This window comes from Erinaceus europaeus, chromosome 18, assembly GCF_950295315.1.
Source record: "Erinaceus europaeus chromosome 18, mEriEur2.1, whole genome shotgun sequence".
NCBI lineage: Eukaryota > Metazoa > Chordata > Mammalia > Eulipotyphla > Erinaceidae > Erinaceus > Erinaceus europaeus.
Genome location: NC_080179.1, coordinates 67517765 through 67544243, shown reverse-complemented (window position 1 = coordinate 67544243; position 26479 = coordinate 67517765). Strand labels below are relative to the sequence as shown.

The 26479-nt window shown below is 38.3% G+C and overlaps 1 protein-coding gene across 2 annotated transcripts in view; it reads right to left on the bottom strand.

Moving 5' to 3' along the window:
* MBD5 (methyl-CpG binding domain protein 5) overlaps window positions 1–26479 on the bottom strand; it is a 400595-nt gene that overhangs the window by 176455 nt on the left and 197661 nt on the right. The window contains exon 1 of one of the 2 annotated variants that reach the window (XM_016187753.2): window positions 336–387. The exons of the other annotated variant lie outside the window; for it this stretch is intronic. The gene's annotated coding sequence lies outside the window, so the exon portion shown is untranslated. Of the gene's footprint in view, window positions 1–335; window positions 388–26479 lie in introns of those variants that run through there. 2 annotated transcript variants of the gene reach the window in all.

Here is a 26479-nt window from a genome sequence, read left to right as displayed (position 1 = left end):
ATCTAGAGGTGTCTCTCTTTCTCTCTCCTTTTTTTTTTTTAATTTTATTATCTTTATTTTTGTATTGGATAGACAGCCAGAAACTGAGAGGGAAGGGAGATATAAAGGGGGAGAGATAGAGTGACACCTGCTGCCCTGCCTCACCACTTGCAAAGCTTTCCCTCTGCAGGAAGGCGGCCAGGTGCTCAAACCGGGTCCTTGCACATAAAACATGTGCGTTCAACTATGTGTGCCACCACCCGTCTTCCCCCTCTCTATTTCCCCTTTCCCTCTAACATTTTTCTCTTGTTCTATCAAGAAGAAAAGGGAATGGAAGGGAAAATGAAAATGCTCACCAGAAACCATGGATTCACCATGCAGGGGACAAGTCCCAGCAACAGCCCTGGATTAATAAAAAATAAAATAGAGAGTTGGGTGGTAGCACAGCAGGTTAGGCTCAGGTGGTGCAAAGCATAAGGACCAGCCTAAAGATCCCGGTTCGAGCCCTCAGCTCACCACCTGCAGGGGAGTCACTTCACTAGTGGTGAAGCAGGTCTGCAGGTGTCTATCTTCCTCTTACCCTCTCTGTCTTCCCCTCCTCTCTCCATTTTTCTCTCTGTCCTATCCAAGAACAACAACAATAATAACTACAACAATAAAACAAGGGCAACAAAAGGGAATAAATATTTTTAAAAAACTAAAATAAAACTTACACTTAAATAGTCTTTGGATTAATCTTTTTCATAACAAAGTCCTACAAAACTTTTTGTTTTCACTCCTATACTAACAGTGCCATAACAATATCTAGTAAATATTTCATTTATATTTTTGTGCTTCTACTGACTATTACAAGTAGTAATAATCATGTTAGTCTATAAAGCATTTTGATTCTTAAAAAATGAACACAAACAAATTAAGTCAATTCCTTTTTTTTTTCCTTGCCTCCAGGGATACTGCTGGGGCTCAGTGACTACACCATGAATACAATACTCCTGGAGGCCATTTTTTTCCCCTTCTGTTGCCCTTGTTGTTGTAGCCTTGTTGTGGTTATTATCCTTATTGTTGATGTCTTTCATTGTTGGATAGGACAGAGAGAAATGGAGAGAGGAGGGGAAGACAGAGAGGGGAGACAAAGATAGACACCTGCAGACCTGCTTCACCGCCTGTGAGGCAACTCCTCTGCAGGTGGGGAGCCGGGGGGCTCGAACTGGAATCCTTGAGTGGGTGCTATGTATGCTTAGCCCAGTGCACTACCACCTGACTCCCTTAATCTTTCCCATTTAAAAAAAAAATTATTTCTTATTTTAATGAGCTAGAGTTACAGAGAGAAAGACACACAAAGAAAGACTTTAGCACTGCTCAGCTCTGGTTTATGGTGGTGCTGGGGACTAAACCTGGGACCTCACAGCCCCAGGCAGGACAGTCTTTTGCATAACCATCATGCTGTGTTCCTAGCCCTCTTTGGGATCTCCTATGTGTAGCATTCTATCTCCATACAGTGACAGTTTATATCTTCTCTGTCAATCTGTATCCCTTTAATTCATTTCTTTTACCTGATTGCTATGACTAGGGCTTCCATGACTATGTTGAACAGTACTGGTCATAGTGGGTAGTCCTGACACTGCAGGTGGGAATTTAAATTGGTTCAACCCTAGTCTGGAGATTCCTCAGGACACTAGAAATGGATAAACCCTATGGCCCAGTAATTTTCCTCCTGGAGATTTATCCAAAGGAAACAAGAAGACACATCTAAGGAAATTCATCTACAACTATGTTCACGGGGGGCACAATTTTTAAGAGCCCAAGCTTGGAAGGAACCCAGATGCCCAGCAACAGACGAATGAATGGCTAAGAAAGTTGTGATATTTATACACAATGGGATGTTTTTCAGCTTTGATGTTTTCTTTCTCCTTTGATGTTTTCAAAGGAGATGTTGAATTCATCTCCTTTGCCTCATCTTGACTGGAATTTGAAGGAGCTTAAGTGAGAGAAGCTTAAGAGAGAAGAAAACATCTAAGATGATCTCATTTACGGCAGAACTTAAGAAATACAGACAGAAGAGAAAACACAAGGTGAAATCTGGAATGGGTGTGGTGCATTGTACCAAAGCAAAGGCTTCTGGGAAAGGAGAGGGAGGCAGAAGATACAGAGTGAGTTAGGGTCCTGGTGCATGACAGTGGAAAGGACCCAAGTTTGAAGAGAGTATGGGGAGACAAGAAATTGCCCCCATGTGTCAACAACTGCACTGCAAACCATTAACCCCTTAATAAAATGGTAAAAGTTAGGTTTGTATCTGAACTTGTGAACATGTAGTGAAGAAAGGTTACCATCTCAAAGAAATCCAAACAACATTCTATGCTTTCCTCCAGTTATTCCTTTGTTGTACAAAGTGACAAAAAACTTGAGTGACTGGTTTCAAGAGCAGATGGGGGAAGTAGCTGCTTTAAAATAGAAGGTCTCTGTTTAGTATTCATTTTTCTTTTTAAGCTTCAGATTTTAGACTTAAGCAATCTTAATCAAAGAGAGGATCAGACAGCTGCTACTGCCTTAGCCCACTACTAACACCTCTGCTTGGGGAACGCTGTAACAACAACAGAGTAAACACATAAATGCTTATGTAAGAGGGCAAGCACAAAACTTGAAATCAGATGTCAGATTTCCAAATCACAAAATAAAAACCAGAATACAGAAATAAATTGGGACAGCTTAATCGAAGGTGGGAAAAGAAGTAAGATGAACAAATATTGAAGCAGTAATAAGTAGAAAACTAAACAACGACAGGGCAGGAAAGAGTACATATACATACATAAACAGTCACAATTCATATAAGAGAATTTTATTCCTCTGTTAAAAGACCAAGATGCTGACTTAAAAAAAGGTACACTTCAATTTATAGGGTAAAAAAATGTTGACAAAGGAAAATACAAATCAGAAAGAAAGCAGTATAAAAACAGTTTATGTGTGTGTGCTTTGGGTTTTGTGAATGCATGATTCCACAGCTCCCAGAAGACTCTATTTTCTTTTTTCTCAATTTAGGAAGCATTTAAAAGAAAATTTATTTCTTTACTTTTGCCTCCACAGTTATTGCTGGTCTCAGTGTGAGGAGGGGACTACAGATTCGCTGCTCCTGTCAGATATATATATATATATATATATGTATTTTTTTTTTTTTTGGACAGGACAGAGAGAATTTGAGAGAAGAGAGAAAAACAGTCACCTGCAGATCTGCTTGTGAAGTGGGGAGCCAGGGGCTCCAACACGGATCCTTGCGCTTAGTACTATGTGTGTTTAACAGGGTGCTTAGTGTATTATTTAATTCTTTGTATAATAATATTTTCCTGTTTGGCTTTTGCAGCTTTGTAGTAGAATCATGTCACTTTCAGCATTATTAAGGTATTCTTGGTATATAAAAAATGAGTTGTGATAACTCATCTGGGAGGTTGCTTGCTTTCTCATTCCCACAGCCTAGGCTTGAACTTAGTACCATACAGAAATATTATAGTTTTGGTGTTGTTGTGTCTCTTTCCCTGTCTCTCTCCTTATATCTGTAAAAGCTGCTTGGACTGGCCTAGTTCCAGTGACAATAAAATACTGTGCATCTCTCATGTACATATTTTGATGAGCTGAACATACACATGCCCCGTGAGAGTATCACTACCAGAAATACTCATTACCTCCAGGTGGTGTTTTCCTTGCCTCGTTGCCTTTTATATTTTTGTGGACATCACAATGAACACGAGCTCTGGCCACTGAAGTTTTGAGATGCAGAGCACCCACCATATTGTCAGCCACAGGCTCCCCATTGATTAGACGATTTATAGGGCTTATTACGCTTCTATGTTTTAGCATGGTAGGTATCTCATATAAATGGAATAATTTGATACAAATATAAACTTCACCCAGATCTGTGACCTGAGGAAAACTATTGTAGTTTCTGCTAGAGGGGGATGGGGACACAGAACTCTAGTGGTGGGAATGGTGTGGAATTATAACCCTATCATCTTATAATTTTGTAAGTTACTATTAAATCACTAAAAAAAACTGAATCGTTATTGAATTCCTTAGATAAGCAGCGTACATCATGTTCCAGGGATACTAATACTCACACCAATAGACATTACTCATTTTAATCTGTTAATATTTTATTTAGGAGTTTTTCAATGCAAGTTTCCATGTGAAACTAAAAACTATAGTTTTTCTTTCATGTATTGTCTTTGCTTGGTTCTGACATTAAAATAATATTTCCCCCACTTTTCCTGAAATACTGTTCTGTTTTCTCTACTCCATGGGGAAGGGAACCGTTTCTCTAACAAAATATTTTTTTTTGCAAGCCATACAAAATAATCAATTTAAAGAAATTAGCATTTAATGTTTCTATGAAAAAAAAAGGTTCCAGTTAGTTGCCTCAACAGGGCCAGGCCAAATGATTTCTTTCTTTCTTATTTTTATTTATTTATTTATTTATTTATTTTCCTCTTTTTGTTGCCCTTGTTGTTTTTAATCATTGCTGTGATTATTATCATTGTTGTTATTGATGGTGCTGCCAAATAGGACAGAGAGAATGGAGAAAGGAGGAGAAGACAGAGATGGGGAGAGAAAGATAGACACTTGCACACCTGCTTCACGGCTTGTGATGCGACTCCCCTGCTGGTGGGGAGCCCGGGGCTCAAACCAGGATCCTTACACTGGTCCTCGAGTTTTGCGCTATGTGCACTTAACCTGCTGCACTACAGCCTGACACCCCAAATGATTTAAGTTATTATATAGCCTATAGGCTAGATGACCCCAACCCTACTCTACACCAAGTCACTACTATTCTATATAGTCTACAAACAAAACAAACAAAAAAAGGCACCGAAAAGTGAAAAATGATACTTTAGTCTAATATCAATACATAGTAAAAGACAAAACAAAAATTAAAATTCTGGTTCTCTCTTGAACTCTCTAAGCAGGGTATCTCCAGTATCTTCTCATAACTCCAAATCTTCCTCATTCTCCACAACCACCTCCCAACATGACAACTTCCTCGAATACATCATCTTGTTAATCATTTCCAGATAATTTTCTCACTTTTATTTTCTAATATAAACAAATCAAGATTCTTCAGTTCCATTTGCCTCTTCCCTTATCCCAACATACTTAACAGTGAGCACTGTTAAATATTTTATTTAACACACACACACCCCACATGAAACAGAGCAGGCAAATAGGGAAAGGCTGGGAGTTGGGTGGTAGCTCAGTGGGGTAAGTGCATGTGGGGTGAAGCGCTAGGACCAGCGGAAGGATCTTGGTTGGAGCCCATCTCCCCACCTGCAGGGGAATCACTTCACAGGCAGTGAAGCAGCTATGCAGGTGTCTGTCTTTCTCTCACCCTCTCTGCCTTCCCCTTCTCTCTCCATTTCTCTCTGTCCTACCAATGACGACATCAATAATAACTACAACAACAATAAAAAAAAAAAACAAGGGCAACAAAAGGGAAAATAAATAAAAAATTTTAAAAAATAGGGAAAGGCTAAGTTCTAAATATCTGTAATCTTTTATCTTTCCTCCCAAGAATATTTCTCCTTTCCATTTTTCTTTTTTTAATATTTATTTATTTTCCCTTGTTGCCCTTGTTTTTATTGTTGTTGTGGTTATTGTTGTTATTGATGATGTTGTTGTTGGACAGGACAGAAAGAAATGGAGAGAGGAGGCGAAGACGGGGAGAGAAAGACAGACACCTGCAGACCTGCTTCACCGCTTGTGAAGTGACTCCCCTGCAGGTGGGGAGCCGAGGGCTCGAACCGGGATCCTTGCTGGTCCTTGACAACACACACACACACACACACACACACACACACACACACTATAAATTTGTGTCATGGCATTTTTATCTGGAACTAAAGCTGTGTTTTTAAAAATGCTTGGTAATTCTACATTTTCCTCATTTTTCTACTTTTCAGCTTAGATCTTTCTCTTGATTCACAAATGCTTCTGAATTCCAGGTTCACAAGTATCTCTGTATTCTGTATAATTTAATTTGGGTACCTTTTGTGCTTTTCAAACAAAACTCAACAACTTTTTCCCACCTGAATCTATCACCCTAATTTTATTGACATTTTACCTTGTCAATCAAACAAAATGCCCTAACTTTCCTTCCTGTCTGCTTCATACTCCATGCTAAGCGCTATCTCCTGATACGGTAATAGCTTGACATCTTTTGCATCTAGAGACTATTGTACATATAAGCCATCATAACCCTAGATCTAGATCTGAGTAACATTTCTGATTTTTTGTAAATGGACTACTTATTTCCAGTTACAGCATTTTCAATTTATTGTTTACACCATAGTCAAAACAATCTTTTCAAAATGCCAACCTCATTTTGTCACTTGGCAATATAGTTTGGAGATCTCATTGCTAAGTTTAAACTAGTTGCAACAACAATTTAAAAAGTATGTGTGTGGCAGTGGTCAAAGACATACACCTTATAGCCTGTTGGTCTAGACTCCAATGCCAACAACCCTTGTCCTCTCTAGCTATCATTAATAAGTAAATTTTAATAAAATTTTATTTAAAAAAAGCTAAGTCCCCATATTTTTTCTCCCTTTTTAAAATTGTTATTTACTTTATTTGATAGGACAGAGAAAAATAGGGGAAGGGGAGAATGAGAAGGAAAGAGACAGAGACACTAGCAGGCCTGCTTCGCTGATTATTAAGCTTGCACTCTGCGCATGGGAGCTAGGAGCTTGATGCTGGGTCCTTGCATTTGATAATATGTACATTCAACTGGTAGAGTCACTGCACAGCCCTCCCCCATAATTTACCAAGGTCATATATTAGTATGAGCAGTGTTGTTACTGTTGTGTTGGATAGGACAGAGAGAAATGGAGAGGGGAGGGAAAAACAGAGACGGGGAGAGAAAGAGAGACACCTGCAGACCTGCTTCGCCGCCTGTGAAGCGACTCCCCTCCCGGATCCCTACGCTGGTCCTTACACTTCGTGCCACATACACTTAACCCGCTGCGCTACCGCCCGACTTCCTATTACCTCTTTTTTAAACCCAGCCCTTGTGCACGCATGATACCACTGTTTCTAGACTGACTTTTTAGTTCTTTCTTTTCTTTTCTTTTTTTTTTCTGCGGCGGTGGCGGGGGTGAGTTCCTGTATATGTACAATTGCACCTCTCTAGGGCCATTATTTCATTTCAAATATGGAGGGTGGTTGGGTGGAGGGCAAGACACAATAGCAGCAGAACTTCGCTCGTGTCAAGGGACTCTCCACATGGTGCCAGGGCTTAAACCTGGGAAGTCCATGGCAAAGCACATGCCCCACCCATTTTTCTCTCTCTAGCTCCCATTTTGGTCTTTAGAGATAAAGATGTGAAAGGGCGAGGGAAAGAGGAGAAACACCATAGCTCCCCCCGCCACCATTGATGGAACTTCCTCCCCGCCCCCGTGCTGTCCATGGAGCTCCTACTTGGTGGCAGGGCTCATACCCAGAGTCCTGCACTTGGTATGTGCCATGTTGTACCAGGTGAACTATCTCCAGGTCCTAAAACTGTCATTTATTTTCAATATTTAATTTTACTGGTTAAATTTTAATTTTTTTTATATTTTCATGTACATCAATAACAAATTCATTCTGATAATTCCCATGTTCTAGGTAAACTGGCTTTGTTTGCTTTTCACATATTATAACCTTCGCTAATGTTCTCACTATAAAATAATCTTCCCCGGGAGTAGGGCGGTAGCGCAGCGGGTTAAGCACACGTGGCGCAAAGCGCAAGGACCAGAGTATGGATCCCGGTTGGAGCCCCCAGCTCCATACCTGCAGCAGGGCAGTGGCTTCACAGGCGGTGAAGCAGGTCTGCAGGTGTCTATCTTTCTCTCCCCCTCTCTGTCTTCCCCTCCTCTCTCCATTTCTATCTATCCTGTCCAACAACGGTGACAACAGTAACTACAACAATAAAACAATGAGGGCAACAAAAGGGAATAAAAAAAAATCTTCCACCATATACAAATTATTTATTGTTACGAATTTATTTTATTTTTATTTACCAGAACATTGCTCAGCTCTGGTGGTGTAGGGGATTGAACATGAGACTTTGGGGCCTCAGGTAGGAGAGTCTGTTTGTATAACCATTATGCTATCTACCCCTACCCAAATAAATAATTTTTAAAGAGAGATATAAAGAAATCAAGATTTAGTCTGGGGGGTAGTGCAGTGGATAAAGCACTGAACTCTCAAGCACGAGGTTCTGAGTTCAATCTCCAATAGCACATGTACCAGAGTGATGCCTGGTTCTTTCTCTCTCTCCTCCTACCTTTCTCATTAATAAATAAATAAAATATATTTTAAAAAAAAGAAATCAAGATTTTGGGCCAGGCAATGGCACACCTGGTTAAGCATCCGCATTACTGTACGCAAGGATCCAGGTTCAAGCCCCTGGTTTCCACCTGCAGGGGAAAGCTTCACAAGTGGTGAAGCAGTGCTGCAGCTATCTCTCTCTTTATCTTTTCCCTCCCCTCAATTTCGCTATCCAATAATAAGTAAATAAATAAAACTTTTTTAAAAAGAAAATTTACCTTTAAAAAAGAAATCAAAATTCTTTAAAGCATATCATTTAAATCCTGTACATCATATACATTTTTTAAATTTAATAAGACAGAGAGAAATTGAGAGCAGCAAGGGGAGGCAGAGAGGGAGAAAGAGAGACACCTGCAGCAGCTCTTCACCATTTGTGAAGTTCCCCCTACAGGTAGGGTTTAGGGGCCTTGAACCTGGGTCCTTGTACAATGTAACGTGTGCACTCAACCAAGTGCACCACAGCCCAGTCCCAGTCCCATAATAAAAAAAATGAGACAAATTTACAAACAAGAAAATGTGGGCTGAAGGTCGGCATTAGTGCAGCAGGTTAAGTGCACATGGCACAAAGTGCAAGGATGGGCATAAGGATCCTGGTTTGAGCCTCCAGCTCCCCACCTGCAGGGGAGTCACTTCACAAACGGTGAAGCAGGTCTGCAGGTGTCTGTCTTTCTCTCCCCATCTTCCTCTCCTCTCTCCATTTCTCTCTCTCCTATCTAACAACGACAACAATAACTACAAAAACAATAAAAAGAATAAAAAGAATAGGAAAGCTATCAGGGGATGGGATGGGATATGGAGTTTTGGCAGTGGGAACTGTGTGGAGTTGTACCTCTCTTATCCTATGGTCTTGTCGGTGTTTCCATTTTATAAATAAGATTAAATTTGAAAGAGTTACATCTATCAAATCCCAGACTTAGTATAAAGGTCCAAAAATTTATACGATATTTATATTAGAATAGATTTTTTAAAAAGACTAGAAAAAAGTCTTCTAAAAATGATACATTTTTTGAGGTCCTGGTGCATGATGGTGGAAAAGGATGACCCAAGCTGGGGAATGAGAGTTTTACTAAGGAGATGAGACACTGTGCCCTGTATAAAAAACTGTGCTGTAATTCAATAATCCCTCAAGAGAAAAAAAAACTGATATTTTGTTATGAATTTTAAACATATTAAAAATGCTTAAAGAGGTTTCTGAATAATTAATGGCTCAAAAATAATATAAAGCAGTAAAATACACTTTGACAAAAATTTTTAAAAATACAGATATAAGGTATGTATCAAAAGGAGCTCCCTTTCCTCCTTTTTTTTTTTTTGTTTTCTCCTTTGATCTTTTAAAAAGTATTTTATTTATTTTATTTTTGAGAGAGATGCAGAGAGAGAAAGACACAGAAAAACACCAGAGTACGCTGGTGGTGCGGGGGATTGAACCTGGTGGGACTTCGGAGCCTCAGGCATGACAGTTTCTTTGCATAACCACTATGCTATCTACCCCTGCCTTCCTCTTTGATTTTTTAAAAATTTCTTTATTGGGGAATTAATGTTTTACATTTGACAGTAAGTACAATAGTTTGTACATGCATAACATTTCTCAATTTCCATATAGCAATACAACCCTCACTAGTTCCTCTGTCATCCTTCTTGGACCTGTATTCTCCCCACCCCCACCTGCCCCTTTTCCTTCTTTTTAATTTTTTTCCTTGCAACCAGTATTATTGCTGGGACTTTGTACCTGCACCACTATTCCAAGGAAAAATGGTCATTTTCTCCTTTCCTTTTAATAGAGGGTGAGAGGGAGGAGGAAGAGAGAGACAGAGAAAAGGGGACGCAGTGGCAACACTGCTCTTCCAGTCATGAAACTTCCACCCTGCAGTTGGGGACTGAGACTAACCCAGGTTTTCATGCATAATGTGTGTGTTTTACCTGGTGAGCCATGACTTCCTCCCCCAAAGTAGTTTTTAAATGAGTTCTCATCAATAAATACCACAACAACTAGGGGAAAAAAATCAAACAAGTAGTCTAACTTTACACATCAAGTAGGGAGGAGGAGGAAGAAAAGGAGAAAAATAAGTAACTTGGTAAGTTAGAATGAGGATGAAAATATCAAAGAACAGAATGAAAGAAAATTTAGTTCATTTATCATACATGCATAAAATTTTACTGAAAAGACAAAAATCCCAAATGAAACTCATAGCTGATGTTTTGGAAAACAAAAAAAAAAACCTAGTTAGAAAAGGAAAACAAGAGGACTCAAATTGATAAAATCAAAATAAAAAAGGTTATATTACAATAGAAATACCAAAAGTTCATAAGGCACTAACATGATATTATATGCCGAACTAGATAACCTTAAAGAAATGGACACACTCTTAGAAACATATACTTTACTAAGAATGAACCATGAAGAAACAGCACATCTAAACAGACTATTTACTAGTGAAATTGAATCAGCAATTAAAACTTCTTGACAGAAGTTCAGACACAAAGTCTCATTGGCAAATGCTAACAAAAATTCAAAGAAGAATGACTAACTCTACAGCAAATGAAATTATTGAAATATAAGGACCACTTGTAGAATGGGAGACAATACTTAAATTATATATATAATATCATATATTTGATAAAGCTTTACAATGTAAAGCATATAAAGAACCCACAGAAGTTGAAAGCAATAATAATAATAATAAACCAGCCAAAAAATTGGTGGAAAATCTGGACTAGGCATTTTTTTCCAAAGAAGACATAGAAATGATTAGCAGACACATTAAAGATAATAAAAATTCCTATTTATCATGGAACTGAAAATAAAAATTACAATAATATATACCTTATTTTTGTTAGAAAAACTATTATCAAAAAGATAACAATGATTAAAAGAATATGGAAACTCTGTACTGTTGGGAATGTTAACAGATGCAGCCACTATGGAAAACAGTAAAGTGTTTTCCTCAAAACTTAAAAATAGAACTACCAAATGATTCAGCAATTCCACCTCTGGGTTTTCATACAAAGAAAATAAAAAGAAAAAACTGGAAAATAAATGTATGGGTATATATAAACACATACACACACACACACACACACACACATTATAGATAGAGATAGAGATAGACAGATATACATAGCTATAGATAGAGAATCAGCCCTTATTGGTGAACTTTGGAAAACTACTGCAGCTTCCAATGATAGGGGTGAGGACACAGACCTCTGGTAGTGGGAACCATACGGAATTATACAGTTATCTTATAATTTTATAAATCAAAATTAATTCACTAATAAAAACAAATGAAAAATAAATAAATAAAACACTAACTCAAAGAAACAACGGCATCCCTCATGTTCAGTTCAGTGCTATTTATATTAGCCAAGCTAGGAAAGCAACCTAGGTGTCCACTTATGGATGAATTAATAAAGAATGTATTCATATATATGTATCTTTAATAGAATATTATTCACTCATAATAAAGAAGAAAATCTTTTCATTATGCTAAGTGCAGTAAGTTAGGCATAGAAAGACAAATGCCATATGTTGATGTGTGAATGCCTAACAAGTGAAAACAATCTCAAATTACAGAGAACAGATTGGTGGTTTCCAGAGTAAGAAATGAGATAAAGGCACAACCTTCCAGTTAAATTCTTATCAGAAGCAAAAAAAAGTTAGCTATGAATGGTAACAATGTTAACCAGATTTATTGCGGTGTTCATTTCACAGTGTAAACAAAAATCAAATTATGATGCTATGGACCAAAACAAATATGATGCTATATGTCAACTATATGCCAATTATTTATTTATTTATTTTAACCTAAATCACTGTTCAGCTCTGGTTTAGGTTAGTGCTGGGGATTGAACCTAAGACCTCAGGCATTCATGTTTTTTTTTTTTTTTTTTTGCATAACCCTCATGCTGTTTCTTCAAGCTCCCAGTTATTTTTTTTAAAGAATTTAATTAAAATTATTGAAGTGAATCAATCCCCAGCATGCATGTACCACAGTGATGCCCTGGCTCTCTTTCTCAAATTCCCTCTTCTCTCTCTCTCTTTCTCTCTCCCTTCTTTCTCTTACTAATTACTACTTTTCTTTTTTAATTACTGAACTTTAAGGTGTAGAATCTAAATGAAAATTTAGAGGAATGGATATTGGAGCATATTAGAAGTGACAAGAGAAGCCAGTCAAAAATTTTGAAGGGAAAAGAAAGAAAATTTTGAAGGACAGTAAAATATTAGAAAAAGTATTCAGTCTCAGTGAGCCACATACACATGAAACAATCCTAAGCAATATATCATCCATTTTTGGATTCCTAACAGTGGATGGACTAATTTAGACTTAAACTCAGTTAGGAAATAGCAGGGTTGTATAACACTGCAGATCAAATGGGCCCAAGAGACATGTACTGAACAAACATTCCATTCAAAAGCAGCAGAATGTGAACACTTCTCAAACGCACATTGAACATTTGCTAGGTGTATGGTACAATATGCCAAAAAATTGAGTCTCAGGACATTCAAGAAGAGAAAAATTATATATAGTAAGCATTTTTCTGATGACAATGATATGAAATTATAACTAATAAGAGGAGGAAAGCTGGGGAATGCAAATAATTTGGAATTAGGCAACATACTACCAGAAAAAAAAATCAATAAATAAAGAAATCAAAAGGGGAATTTTTAAAATACTGAAACAAATGAAACTGAACTCAGGCTTGTAGAATACATCAAGAGATATTTTTAAGAGAAAGGCTTATAGCCTTTGCTACATAGACAGTTCTGATACATACAGTTGGATAAACAATAACAGAGAACTGACTGTCGATTATTTACAAAGCATAGCAGAGTCAGAACAGACCTGAAAGGTATTTTAATCTGTAAGACTTTCATAGCCACTCCTACCCGCAATCAACACCATAACTACCCTTGTCACACTCCTAGGAAATGGCTAATCAGTCTCACTGAGAATACTTTATTGATGTTAAATCCCCTACCTAAGAAATCAGTCTGCGGCCTGGGAGGTGGCATAGCAGATAAAGTGCTGGACTCTCAAGCATGCAGTCCAGAGTTCAGCAGACAGCACCATAACTGCCAGCGTGATCATGCCCTGGTTTTCTCTCTCTTATTAATAAATTACATGAGGAAAAATAAGGAATGAATAAAGAAGGGAGAAAGAAGTATTATAAGGTATTCACTTCATTGTTATTGGTGTTCCTTATAGCATAAAGTCCTTTTTGTTTCATTTATCTACCTTTGGAAATCCCTTATTTTCCAGTTCAGAATTTTTCCTAATTAGAACACCGCATCTCTAAGAGAATATTTTATTTCTAACTTTTGTGAGGCACAATCTTATCCAGAAGCACTCTATTCTACTGATTTATTAAATGCGAGACCAAGGCACTTCTCTGACTATGATGTTTTATCTGTTTTGTAACCCCCATCCCCATCTCTTAATGTCATGCTGGAGACTGAACTCGGGACCTCATACTATAAGCTATGCATTTTGTGCCCATGCCTCCTCCTGTGTCCCTAAAGTTCACTACTCTTACATTATCTCCAATTCCAGATTCTATAGACTAAATAATTTTTAAAGTCACACTGCTGCTAATTGGCAGAAGTGAGAATAAGCAGTAGTCATAGGTCCAAAACAACTGTGGCTTAAAAAGGTCCCCACATTATGCTGAAACACAGGGAGAGAACTACTACTTTAGTAATTTTCTTCATAGTTTAGAAAGTCAAGTCCACCCCTTACATACATGGTCAACTATTTATCTAACATGTACTTAGTTATTCCTTCCCCAAAGTTTTGCCCTTTGTTTGGAAAATGAGATAAAAATATAAACCAAAGCCTTAACTACTTTAGATTCCTAAACAGTTCTAGGAAATAATGAATTTATTTCTATTTTTCTGTACTGCGAATTGTCTAGTCTGTCTCTGTTTACACTCTGTGTCACACTTTCGGATAATGCTTTAAGTCAAAGGTATAAAACTGAGTTCACTTCAGAACTGCTTTGCTTTTCAATACCTTTCCTTCTGGGTGCCACTGACAAGCAGAGGGGTTAATTGCAACTTTTTAGATCCCCTTTATAAACATTAATTACATACTTAAATCGGAAGCAGGTTTTACATTTATTTATTTATTTTCCCTTTTGTTGCCCTTGATTTTTGTTGTTGTTGTTGTTGTAGTTATTATTGTTGTTGTTCTTGGATAGGACAGAGAGAAATGGAGAGAGGAGGGGAAGACAGAGAGGGAGAGAGAAAGATACACACCTGCAGACCTGCTTCACCGCCTGTGAAGCGACTCCCCTGCAGGTGGGGACGGAAGCAGGTTTTAACTGCAGCAAGAAGAGTGTGTTTTGGGAATTTTTCTGATACAAGTATAGAGTATGGAAAGGCACAAGGACCCCACAACAGGAATCTGTGCATTCCTTTCCTTCCTGAAACCCAGACATACACAGAAATCCTTTTCTTGAAGTGCTGAAATAACAGTGTACACCACAAATTTTATTATATACAAATTCTGTGACAATCATCTAATTTGTTTCTGCTTTTTTGACTGGAGCTGTTCAGTTCTGGATTATGGTAGTTCTGGGAAATAAATCTAGAATCTCTGGGCTGTGTCAAGGTCTATTGTGTAAGCTGCTATGCTATCTTCCCGGCGCTAAAAAATCCATGACAACTATGAGAGAGTCTGGGAAGATAACTCAGTCTCTTTTTATCTATTTTTTATTAATATGCTTAGTTTTCAAAATGGGTAGAAGACCTGAATAGACTTTTCACTGAAGATATTCAGAAGGATAACAACTTACAAAAAAATAATGCTCACTGGTCATCAGAAAAATGCAAATTAAGATAATGAGCTACAGTCTCCCGCCTATAAAAATGGCATAAACCAAAAAGGAAAGAAACGTCAAGCACTGTTGAGGACGGGGTGGAAAGAAGTTTACATTGCCGCTAGGAATTGAATTTGGGCCAACACATGTAGAACAGTTTGGTGATTCCTCAAAACCACAAAAATTAGTCCTGCTGTGTGTCTTGCAGGTCTTGTCTTAGGTATTTAGCAAAATACTACAAATATAAGTATCTGAAAAGATTTATGCACACCTATGTTTATTGTGGTACAGTAATAGCCAAGATTTTTGGGAAAAGCCCAAGTATCCAATAGTAGATGAGGGGATAAGAAAGTCATGATGTCAACAGAATGCTATCAGCTATAAGGAAAGGTGAGGTACTGACTTTTATTAACAACATGGATGGAAATGGAAGTGATTATACTAAGTGAAATAAGCCAGAAGGACCAATATTGGATGATCTCACTCACAAGCGAAACTGAAGAAGCAAGCAAGGGAAAATATAGGGTGAAACATGATAAACTGGTCTATCTCAGCAGATTCAAGGACTAACATCAGGGAAGGTAGGAAGAAGGGGGTTGAGAGGGGTTTGGGGGAACAGTGCTTTGTAGCGGAAGAGAAGACAGTCTGGTGGAGGGTGAGGTGCCTGATAGTTATTCTTGGGGATATATAAAAATAGTACGCCATATGACTTGTAAACTATAGTCTTATAAATCAATATTTCCTTGATAAAGAGATTTAGACAGAAATAATAAACCATGAGGCAATAAATTTGTTAGTTAAACTCAATTCATTTATGATAATTTGTTACAGCAGACATGTAAAAATCAATACAGAGAACAATATTGCTATTTACTTTTAAGCTTCCTAATGGAAGTATCAGACTGGTTTCTTAGACTAAGTAAATGTCTGAATGATGTACATAAAAACTGTTAAATCTCAAGACGAAAGATTTTGTAACATGTGCACTCAACCAGGTGAGCTACCACTGGCCCTAAGAAGAACGATTTTAAAATCATTCTGCTCACCATATTAAATAGTTCTCCAAATAACAGTGGTTATTTTAAGTTAAAGTTTCAAAGCTGGGACATGACTTAAATAGGAGCACTACTGAAAGTTCCATGGGTAGTGGAGCAGTGCTTTGGTCAAGTCTCTCACTTTCTCCTTTCTCTAACTATGCAGAATAAAGATCTGAGCTGGAAAGGTTATTCAGTGGTTATGCACATTCATGGGGTCTTGACTCACTACCCAGTATTCTATTAAAAAAAAAAGTAAGTTAAAGTTTTGAATAAGAAGTGTGTTCATGGGAGTCGGGCAGTAGGGCAGCAGGTTAAGCGCACATGGAGCAAAGCCAAGGGCCAGAGTAAGGATCCAGGCTCCCCAAAAGTAGTAGGTCACTTTGCAAGTGCTGAAGCAGGTCTGCAGGTGTCTATCTTTCTCTCCTCCTCTCTGTCTTCCCCTCCTCTCTCCATCTCTCTGTACTATCCAACAACAACAGCTATGACAACAATAGCAACTACAACAAGCACAACAACAAGGGTAACAACATGGGAAAAAGAGTCTCCAGGAGCAGTGGATTCATAGTGCAGGCATGGAGCCCCAGCAATAACCCTGGAGTCAAAAAAAGAAAAAAGTGTGTTCATGAAAGCCAAGAAAAATTTTCTGCAAAATTTAAAATGTACATAGCTTTCCTGGAATTTAAAGGTTAACAATGTTTTTTTTTCTTTTAATTCATTATTTTCAGCCAAATTACTTTATTGAGGAATGCTGATTCACAAAACTATTGATGTCATGGCAACTATATTTTTTAACAGTGATTTTTGGATAAACTACATTTTCATATTTTTAAATAGGAACTCTATGATGATTACTGAGAAACATCAGGATAAACAAAATTTACAATTAGTACTACAGATATAACAGTATAAAACTTTTTTCCTGCTAAGGGTCATTTTGATATTTATAACATCATTCGTTGGCCATGGAAAAAAAAATCAGCAGCACTTAATGCTGCTATGAAAAAGTAATGGTTGCTTTGGCAGGACCAGATGAAATAATCTCAGAGACCAGACTGTCACTATCCCTGAAGAAATCTCTGAATAATTATAATGGATACATTCATTATTTATTTTCTAAGAGTTGAACATAGCTATGAGGAGTTTCATAGTCTCATACATTTCAAATATTTTACGAACATCATCAACAAAAAAAACCTAGACTATCTATTCACTTAACTGTAGAATAAGCAAGTGTTAAGTCTGTGAGCTTTTAAAAATATTTTCTATTTCACTTAGTTCCTATAATCAGGTTATTATTAGCATTCAAGTTTTAAAGATATAAACTGGAGAAGAGGTTAAAAAAAAAACTGGGGCTGGGTGGTAGCACATGTGGTTTTAGTGCACATGTTACAATGCACAAAAACCCAGGTTACAGACCTCACTGACACCTACCTGCAGGGGAGGGAAGCTTTGCTAGTGGTGAAGCAGGGCTGCAGCTCTCTCTCTCCTCTCCCTCTTCCTCCCCCCCTCTCTTAACCAGAGCATTGTTCAGCTCTGGCTCATGGTGGTGTGGGGGACCTTAGAGCCTCAAGCATGAGAGTCTCTTTGGATAGTCATTATGCTATCTACACTTATCCTCTCTCCTCTTCTCTATCACCCTCTTACCTCTTAGTTTCTGGCTATCTCTATCCAACAAAATAAAATTAAAAAAAAAAATAAATAAAGCTTTGCCCATTGTCACAAAGCTACAGAGTATAGAACATCTTTGGCTAATCAGTCAGAACTAATCTGTTCTAAATCCTTTATAGCAAATTTATAAATAAGACCTGCTATATTCTATTGCCTGTTTAATTTCTGAAAGTTTTCACAACTATGCTTCAAAAATAAAACTTGAAAGAGAAGAGATTTTTAACCCTTTTGATTATGACTTTTTTTTTAATGTCTGTAGGTTACAAATGAAATGGTCATAAGTAGAATGCAGTTCAAAGAAAATAAAGGCTGATTCTTAATAATAAAGCTAACTGAAATAAGATAATTTGCTGAGGAAATCAAAGTAAGATGTGTGGATTCAAAAAACTAGAGACAATAAAATAAAAAACAATACAATAAAAAATAAAAAAATTTAGAGAACAAGATTCACAGTAGGTTGTTTGTGGAGAAGCAACGTTCAATACCAACCAATTCCACAAAGGTCATATTCAAGTCTTTAAATAACAGATATGTGGGGGTCGGGCGGTGGCGCAGCGGGTTAAGGGCACGTGGCGCAAATCGCAAGGACCCGCTCAAGGATCCCAGTTCGAGCCCCTGGCTCCCCACCTGCAGGAGAGTCGCCTCACAGGCGGTGAAGCAGGTCTGCAGGTGTCGGTCCTTATGGATTATATAAAACTAGGAAAAATTTTAATAAGATTATGGTATATTTCTGAGAAATGAAGACTTTTTTTCCATTTATTTATTCCCTTTTGTTGCCCTTGTTTTATTATTGTAATTATTACTGATGTCGTCGTTGTTGGATAGGATAGAGAGAAATGGAAAGAGGAGGGGAAGACAGAGAGGGGGAGAGAAAGACAGACACCTGCAGACCTGCTTCACCGCCTGTGAAGCGACTCCCCTGCAGGTGGGGAAGCAGGGACTCAACCCGGATCCTGACAACGGTCCTTGGGCTTGGCGCCACTTGCACTTAACCTGCTGCGCTACCGCCCTGAAATAAAGATTTTTTTAAAGTCATTTAGTAAAAATTTGCAGGACTGGAAAAATAGCTCACCTGGGAGGGTGTCTGCTTTGCCACATGCATGACCCACTTTAGAGTCAGGCCCCGTCACAGCGGGAGCAGCTTCAGTGGTGCCATTCCCTCCCTCCCTTTGACTGTCTTATCTCCTTCTATGTGAAAAAGTTGGTCCATACTGGTGAAGTCCTGCTGACCAAAATTAAAAAATAAGTGTCTATAAAATATTTTAAGAAAATGTCCTATTTCCCAAGAGACAGACACACTTAATGATAGCGGTTATGGCCACTATGAGGCCACTCCCATAGCCTGAACCGGGAATCCTTGGATTCCCCATAGATAATATGTATGGGCCTAGTAGATAATATGGGCCTAGAGTTGTAATAGATCCCTCTTCGTTTCTTTTTTGTTATCTTTTATTATATTTATTTATTGAATAGCGACAACTAGAAATCAAGAGGGAAGTAGGTAATAGAGAGGGAGAGAGGTAGACACTGCAGCCTTGTTTTACCACTTGCGAAGCTTTTTTCCTACAGGTGGGGACTGGGGGCTCGAACCTGGGTCCTTGTGCATTGTAACATGTGTGCTTACCAAGGTGCACCACCAACCACCCAGTCGACAGATGCCTCTTTCTATCATCACTGGTCATTTCCATCAGGAACGCCATCATAAGACCTTTCATAGGCTTCTTCTGGATCATGTCCTCACTATGAACTGACAATGGAAGGGGCTGTCCCACTCTCCAAAGGGAGGCTGGGTCAACCTACTCTGCCATTTGAGGAAGACTGGCTCTGAAGTGAGTGTAGACTAGAATGTTCCCAGCTGTGGCTATCCACTATGAGCTCAGTATGATAGTGACTTGAGGTTTTACATGACCCTGTGCTAAATATATGAATAGATATGGGCCTCAGGTTAGATCACTGTGGTAAACAGTTAATTGCATTTATATATTTCTTTCAGGTTTATGAGCAACTCTCTGCCCTAATACTGCTTCTTAATTCTACTCTCAACTTTGATACCATCTTCCCAGATAGTATTTCTGGACCCCCCAACCCCCAATGCTAGCTATCAAGCTCAAGGTAAGATTACTAAGACATGGGTTCTGAGGAATATTACTAAAATAGACTTCCTAGCTTCCTTCTACCCTAAAATCCCTATTCTCACCTGCTCTATCCCTACCTTTTGATTCCTGTTTATTAAACATTTTGCCCTGCTTCATATCTTGATTGCCTTTCAACCACCAAGTTTCAGATGCTACTATGATTCCATCCTGACTTCTATGGGCAGACAACGTCACCAATGCTTCCTGGAACCTCACCTCTCCACAGCCCTACCCCACTAAGGAAAGACAGAAAATAGGCTGGAGATATGGACTGACCTGCCATCAAAATGTCCAGTGGAGAAGCAATTACAGAAGCCAGAACTCCCCACTTTCTGCACTCCAAAAAGGATTTTAGTCCATTCCCCCAGAGAGGTTAATGTTAGGGTAAGTAAACCTGGGAGCTCTGTACTCCCATTCCACTGGGATCTGAAATGTTTGTCACCAGGATTCTTATTTTTGTGCCACCAATGAAGGGGAAACAACCTAGAAAACAACAGAGAAGGCCAGGCATGGTTTTGATTAATAGAGAGAGAAGGGCACTTGCAAGGTAGTAGTGAGTGTGGGGTGAACTGAGAAGGAGGTGATGGGGCCAGGTGGTGGCGAGCCTGGTTGAGCACACATGCTGCAATGCGCAAGGACTTGGGTTCAAGTCAACGGTCCCCACCTGCAGGCGGAAGGCTTCATGAGTGGTGAAGCAGAGCTGCAGGTGTCTCTCTCTGTCTCTCCCTTCCCTCTCAGTTTCTGGTTGTCTCTATCCAATAAATATAGTAAAAAATAAATTAAGAGATAATTTTAAATAGGAGGTAAAGGCAGGGCCATTGAAAAATGTGGGCAAAGTTTATATATGTATACGTAGCTATAGATGATATAGACATATAGAATCAGCCCATATATATATATATATATATATATATAGATTTAGATGATACAGAATCAGCCCATATCAGTGACCTTGGGAGAATTACTGAGGTTTCCGATGGACAAGATACAGAACTCTGGTGGTGAGAATTGTATGGAATCACGCCCACCTCTATTGTCTTACAATTTTGTAAAGCAGTATTAAATCACAAAAAAAAAAAAAAAAAGGGAGGAAGAAAGAAAAATGTCCCACTTCCTAGAGCATTTTCCCCCCAGTGCTTTTTATATTTCTTCTTTCTTTCTCTCTCTCTTTCCTTTCCTTCTCCTTTTCTTCCCTTATTTTTCTCTCCCTCTCTTTCTCCTTCCTTCCTTCTTTTCCCCTTCCCTCTCTCTCTCCTTTCCTTTCTCTCTTCCCTTCTTTATGGGGTTTTACTGTTCCCAGCTGATATTTTAAGATAGATAAGGTAAAACAGAGGGAAATATTCCACAGCACTGAAACTCCTACTCTCCTGGGGCAAGGGTTGAGTTAGGCTTGTGTGCACAGCAAACTAGCACAGTACCCAGCTGAGCTATCTTGCAGGCTTCAGAGCGGGTGTAATGCACTGAATTGTTTAAGAAGGCAATGGAATAACTTTCTTGAAAATTTATACAAACTGATGGTATATGCTATCAGAAGTTCAGAAAGGTCTACGTATTTCTCTGCAAGAAGGCAGCAGGTGGATAACCACTAATGGCTCAATAAAACCCAGTGACTGGGAGTCGGGCGGTAGCGCAGTGGGCTAAGTGCATGTGGTGCAAAGCGCAAGGGCCATCTTAAGGATCCCGGTTCGAGCCCCCACCTCCCCACCTGTAGGGGAGTCGCTTCACAGGCGGTGAAGCAGGTCTGCAGGTATCTGTCTTTCTCTCCCCCTCTCTGATTTTCCCTCCTCTCTCCATTTCTCTCTGTCCTAACAACAATGACATCAATAACAACAACAATGAAAAACAAGGGCAACAAAAGGGAAAATAAATAAATATTAAAAAAAAATCCAGTGACTAAGTAATAATGCTGTTCTTATATAACTCTAAGGCAAGGGCAACACAGCTGCTGTTTCTTTTCTTTAGTGATCAGGATTTGCTGTCCAAAGAGTTGCAGAATAATTTGAATGTAATCAGATGAAATTTTCCCAACAGAAAAGCAAAATTTAATTTTGACTCTAGTTACTAAAAGAAAATTCAAAAGTTGTATACTGGGCTTTTAAAATATTTATGGTCTCCATTAGTTAGGAAGCTTTCTTCCAAGTACAACTTAAAAAAGCAGATATATTTTCTAGATGACCTGAGGACTACGAGATGAACTGACACTAAGTAAAAATTCTAATCATATCTAGTTTCTTTATTCATATAAAATTCTTTGCAAAGTTCAGTTTTAATGCACTACATATCCATTTTTTATTTTACTTTTATGTAATTTTTTATTCATCAATTTAAAGAAGTTTGTTTGTTTATTTATTTATTTGTCTCCAGGGTTATCAATGGGGCTCAGTGCCTGTACTACAAATCTACTGCTCCTGGAGGCCATTTTTCCCATTTTTTTGTTGTTGTTGGATAGGACAGAGAGAAACTGAGAGAGGAGGGGAAGATAGAGAAGAAGAGAAAGACAGACACCTGCAGACCTGCTTCACCACTTGTGAAGTGACTCCTCTTGCAGATGGGGAGCCAGGGGCTCAAACTGGGATCCTTGTGCTGGTCCCTGTGCTTTGTACTATGTGCACTTAACAAGGTGTGCCACCTCCTGGCCCCATTAAGAAGTAGTTTTTATGAAGATAGATAAGATTACTTATAAGATATATATATATATATATATATCCTTTTTCCCCCAAAACATACTTTAACTTTAAAGTTGCTGTGAAAGTAACTCAAAGTTGAACGAATATTTTTTTAAAGATTTATTTATACTTATTTATGAGAGTGAGTGGAAGGGGAGGCAGAAAGGGAGAGAGAGGGAGAAAGTGGAAAAGAGAGGGCGGGAGGGAAACAAGGAGAGATAGGTAACAAGGCATCACCCTGGCACATGTGATGCTGGAACTGAATTCAGGACCTCATGCTTGAGAGTCCAATGATTTATACACCATGCCACTTCCCAGGTTAGTCACTGAAAACTTTTTTTTAGAGATTTAAACATTTTTATTTACTAATTTTTTGGATAGATACAAAGACAAATTACAAATTGAGAAGGAAGGTGGAGATAAAGAGAGACCTGCAGCACTGCTTTGCTGCTTATGAAGCTTCCCTCCTACATTGGGACCAGGGGCTTGAACCTGGGTCTTTGTGTATGGTAACATATATGCCACCACCTGGCTGCGCAGTGATAAGTTTTGATGCAGGATTCTCACAAAATATAAAGCTGCAAGAGATGTTAGGGATGCATTTCTAATTCGGAGTGCGTTAGAACAGTTGAGATAAATAAGGAAAATGTTGGAACTGGCCCCTCTAAAATCATAAATGGCATGGATAATTCTAAAACACACAGAAATCTAACTTCTTCGACCATTCAGTATTTGTAGTTATATGATATATGTAGACAGGAATATGGTCTTTTAAACATGGGTACCTAATTTCTCTCATTTTAATTTTTATTTTGTACTAAGGAATGAAAAGTAGGCCTACAATATGCGATGTAACATGCAAAAACAGCTAAACCTATTTTTTTGACCTGCAACAGTGCTCAAGGGAGCAAGAGAAATAGCTTAGCTTAGCTATGCCAAATAAGCTGCTATATAAAAATCCTTGATGTTTCATTAAAATATAACATCATTCTACTTGTTTCTACATAAAATAGAAAATTCATCTCACAAGTCGTTCATTGCTTGCCTCAAAATAATTGTTGACATCCTCTGTGGCCATCTGCCAAAGTGGTCATTCCTTTGTATTTGATGGAATTAGAGAAGTATAAGGCTTCTTTAAAAGGATGAAATCAAAAATAGTCTGTGCTCTTGCTTCTGGTGTTTGATATTCTTGGTCCTGTTACAAAGGAAACAATGGTGAATTTAGCAATTTTATTTTACCAGGTTGACATACAGGCAGTTATTCTTTATTTCTTTAGATTCATTATTTAAGGGCATTTGAGATTTTATAAGATCTCACTAAGGATCACAAGATTTTAGTCTCCTACTCAGAATTTGCTAAATTTATGTGGGCAGGTAAGAACAAATTTTAGTAATCATGACTCAGGGTGGGGGTAGATAGCATAATGGTTATGCAAAGAGACTTTCATGCCTGAGGCTCCAAAATCCTAGGTTCAATCCTTGACACCACCATAAACCAGAGCTGAGCAGTGCTCTCGTAAAATAAACAAAAATAAATAAATAAAAAAACTTAATTATGATTCAATGCCCTGATTGCATGCTAGAGCGAAACTGAAGTCCAGAAAGGGAACATAACTCAACAAGTGTTATAGACAGTTAGTGGCAGGGTCAGCATGAGACACGTTTTTATGCTATGAGTCTCTTTATCTTTTTTTTTTTTTTAAGTTTTTTTTATATTTATTTATTCATTTTCCCTTTGTTTTTGCCCTTGTTGTTTTATTGTTGTAGTTATTATTGTTGTTATTGATGTCTTCTTTGTAGGATAGGACAGAGAGAAATGGAGAGAGGAGGGGGAGATAGAGAGGGAAGAGAAAGACAGACACCTGCAGACCTGCTTCAGTGCTTGTGAAACGACTCCCCTGCAGGTGGGGAGCCGGGGGCTTGAACCGGGATCCTCTTGCCGGTCACTGTGCTTTGCACCACTTGCGCTTAACTGCTGTGCTACCGCCTGACTTCCGAGTCTCTTTATCTTAAGTTATCTCAGTAAGTAGGAGAAAAAGTCTGTTAGGAAGAGGGAAGGAGACTGGAAAGAGTATATCAGCAACAAGTTAATTTCTCAGCCCAAATGCTTAAAGGAAAATCTATAATAAGAAACAACAAACATGGTAATTTAATAGTATTTAGACTGTCAGTGCATGGCACAGCAGTTCAGTGATGTATATGTAAGAGGTATTCTTTTATTAAAAATGATTATGATTTTATTTGGTTAAAAATAACAAGTCACCATTGGACTTATGAACTCCATGCATACCTATGATAATCTACTTTCTTATTACTACTACAATAAATAGTGAATATAGCAAAAGAGTAACAGACTTAATATTCATAGGGCAACAGAGTACTGCTTATTTTTTAAATTTTTTAAAATAATATTTTACTATTTTTAATATTTATTTATTAGGATAGAGACTGAGAGACATTGAGAGGGGAGAGCTGGATAGAGAAGAAGAGAGACAGAGAGAGACACCTGCAGTCCTGCTTCACCTCTAGTGAAGCTTTCCCCCTGCAGGTGGGGACCAGGGGCTTGATCCTGGATCCTTGCACAATGCAACATGTGTGCTCAACCAGGTGTGCCACTGCTCAGTCCCAAGAATTCATAAATAGAAACAGAAATAACATATGATCTTACGTTATTTATCCAAAAGGCACAAAAACACTAATCTGAAGGGACGTATCAACCCTCATGTTCATGGCTTCATTATTCACAAGTGCCCAAATATGGAAGCACCTAAATGCCCAACTACAGATGACTGGATAAAGAAGGAGGACTACTCAGCCAAAAAGGACAATATTGTGTCCTTTGGGATAAGATGGATAGAATTAAAGGTAATTGTGCTCAGCGAAGTGAGGAAGGAAGTGAAAGACAACTGCTGGATGGTTTCACTCAGCTATGGAGTAGAGGATAGAAACAACAGAAAGAGCAGCTGTGGCATTCATCACTGAGCAGTGGAGGCACAAAATTTTGATGGGGAGAGTGATGAAAAATTATTCCCTTAATATCTTAAAATCCTATAAATCACCATTACATTACATTACAAAAAAAAAAAAAAAAGAAAAGAAAAAAGGAGCAAACTGCAAAAAAATCTATAGAGTGCTTAACAATGAAAAAACAAAATCTGAGCTGGAAAGATAGTGAAGTAGTAACACACAAGACTTACATGTGAGAGGTTCCAGGTTCAATTTCCAGCATCAACAGCTAGAGCCAAACAGTGCTCTCATTAAAAAAAAAATCATCAATTTTTTTAGTTAGGATTTTAAAATGCAGAATAAAGATTTCTTAGAGAGATCACAGAAAGCTTGCATTTATTTTAATATTCTGTCAAAGCATAATTATATTCAAGGATTATAGATTCCTTGGCACTTGTTTAAAATTCTTCCACTTGTGTGTGTGTCTGTGTGTGTGCGCGCGCGCACCTCCAGGGTTACTGCTGGGGCTCAGTGTCTGCACTCCGAATCCACTTCTCCTGGAGGTTATTTTTTCCCCTTTTGTTGCCCTTGTTGTTTATTGTTGTTACAATTGTAGTTGTTATTGCTGTCATTGTTGTTGGATAAGACAGAGAAAAATCGAGAGAGGAAGGGAAGACAGAGAGGAGGAGAGAAAGACAGATACCTGCAGGCTTGCTTCACTGTTTGTGAAGCAAACCCCTGCAGGTGGGAGCTGGGGCATCAAACCGGCATCCTTATGCTAGTCTTTGGGCTTTGCGCCATGTGCACTTAAACCACGGTGCTATCGCCTGACCCCCAACATGGAACATCTTTAATCATCAGGCTCAAATCAGTGAGAACTTTG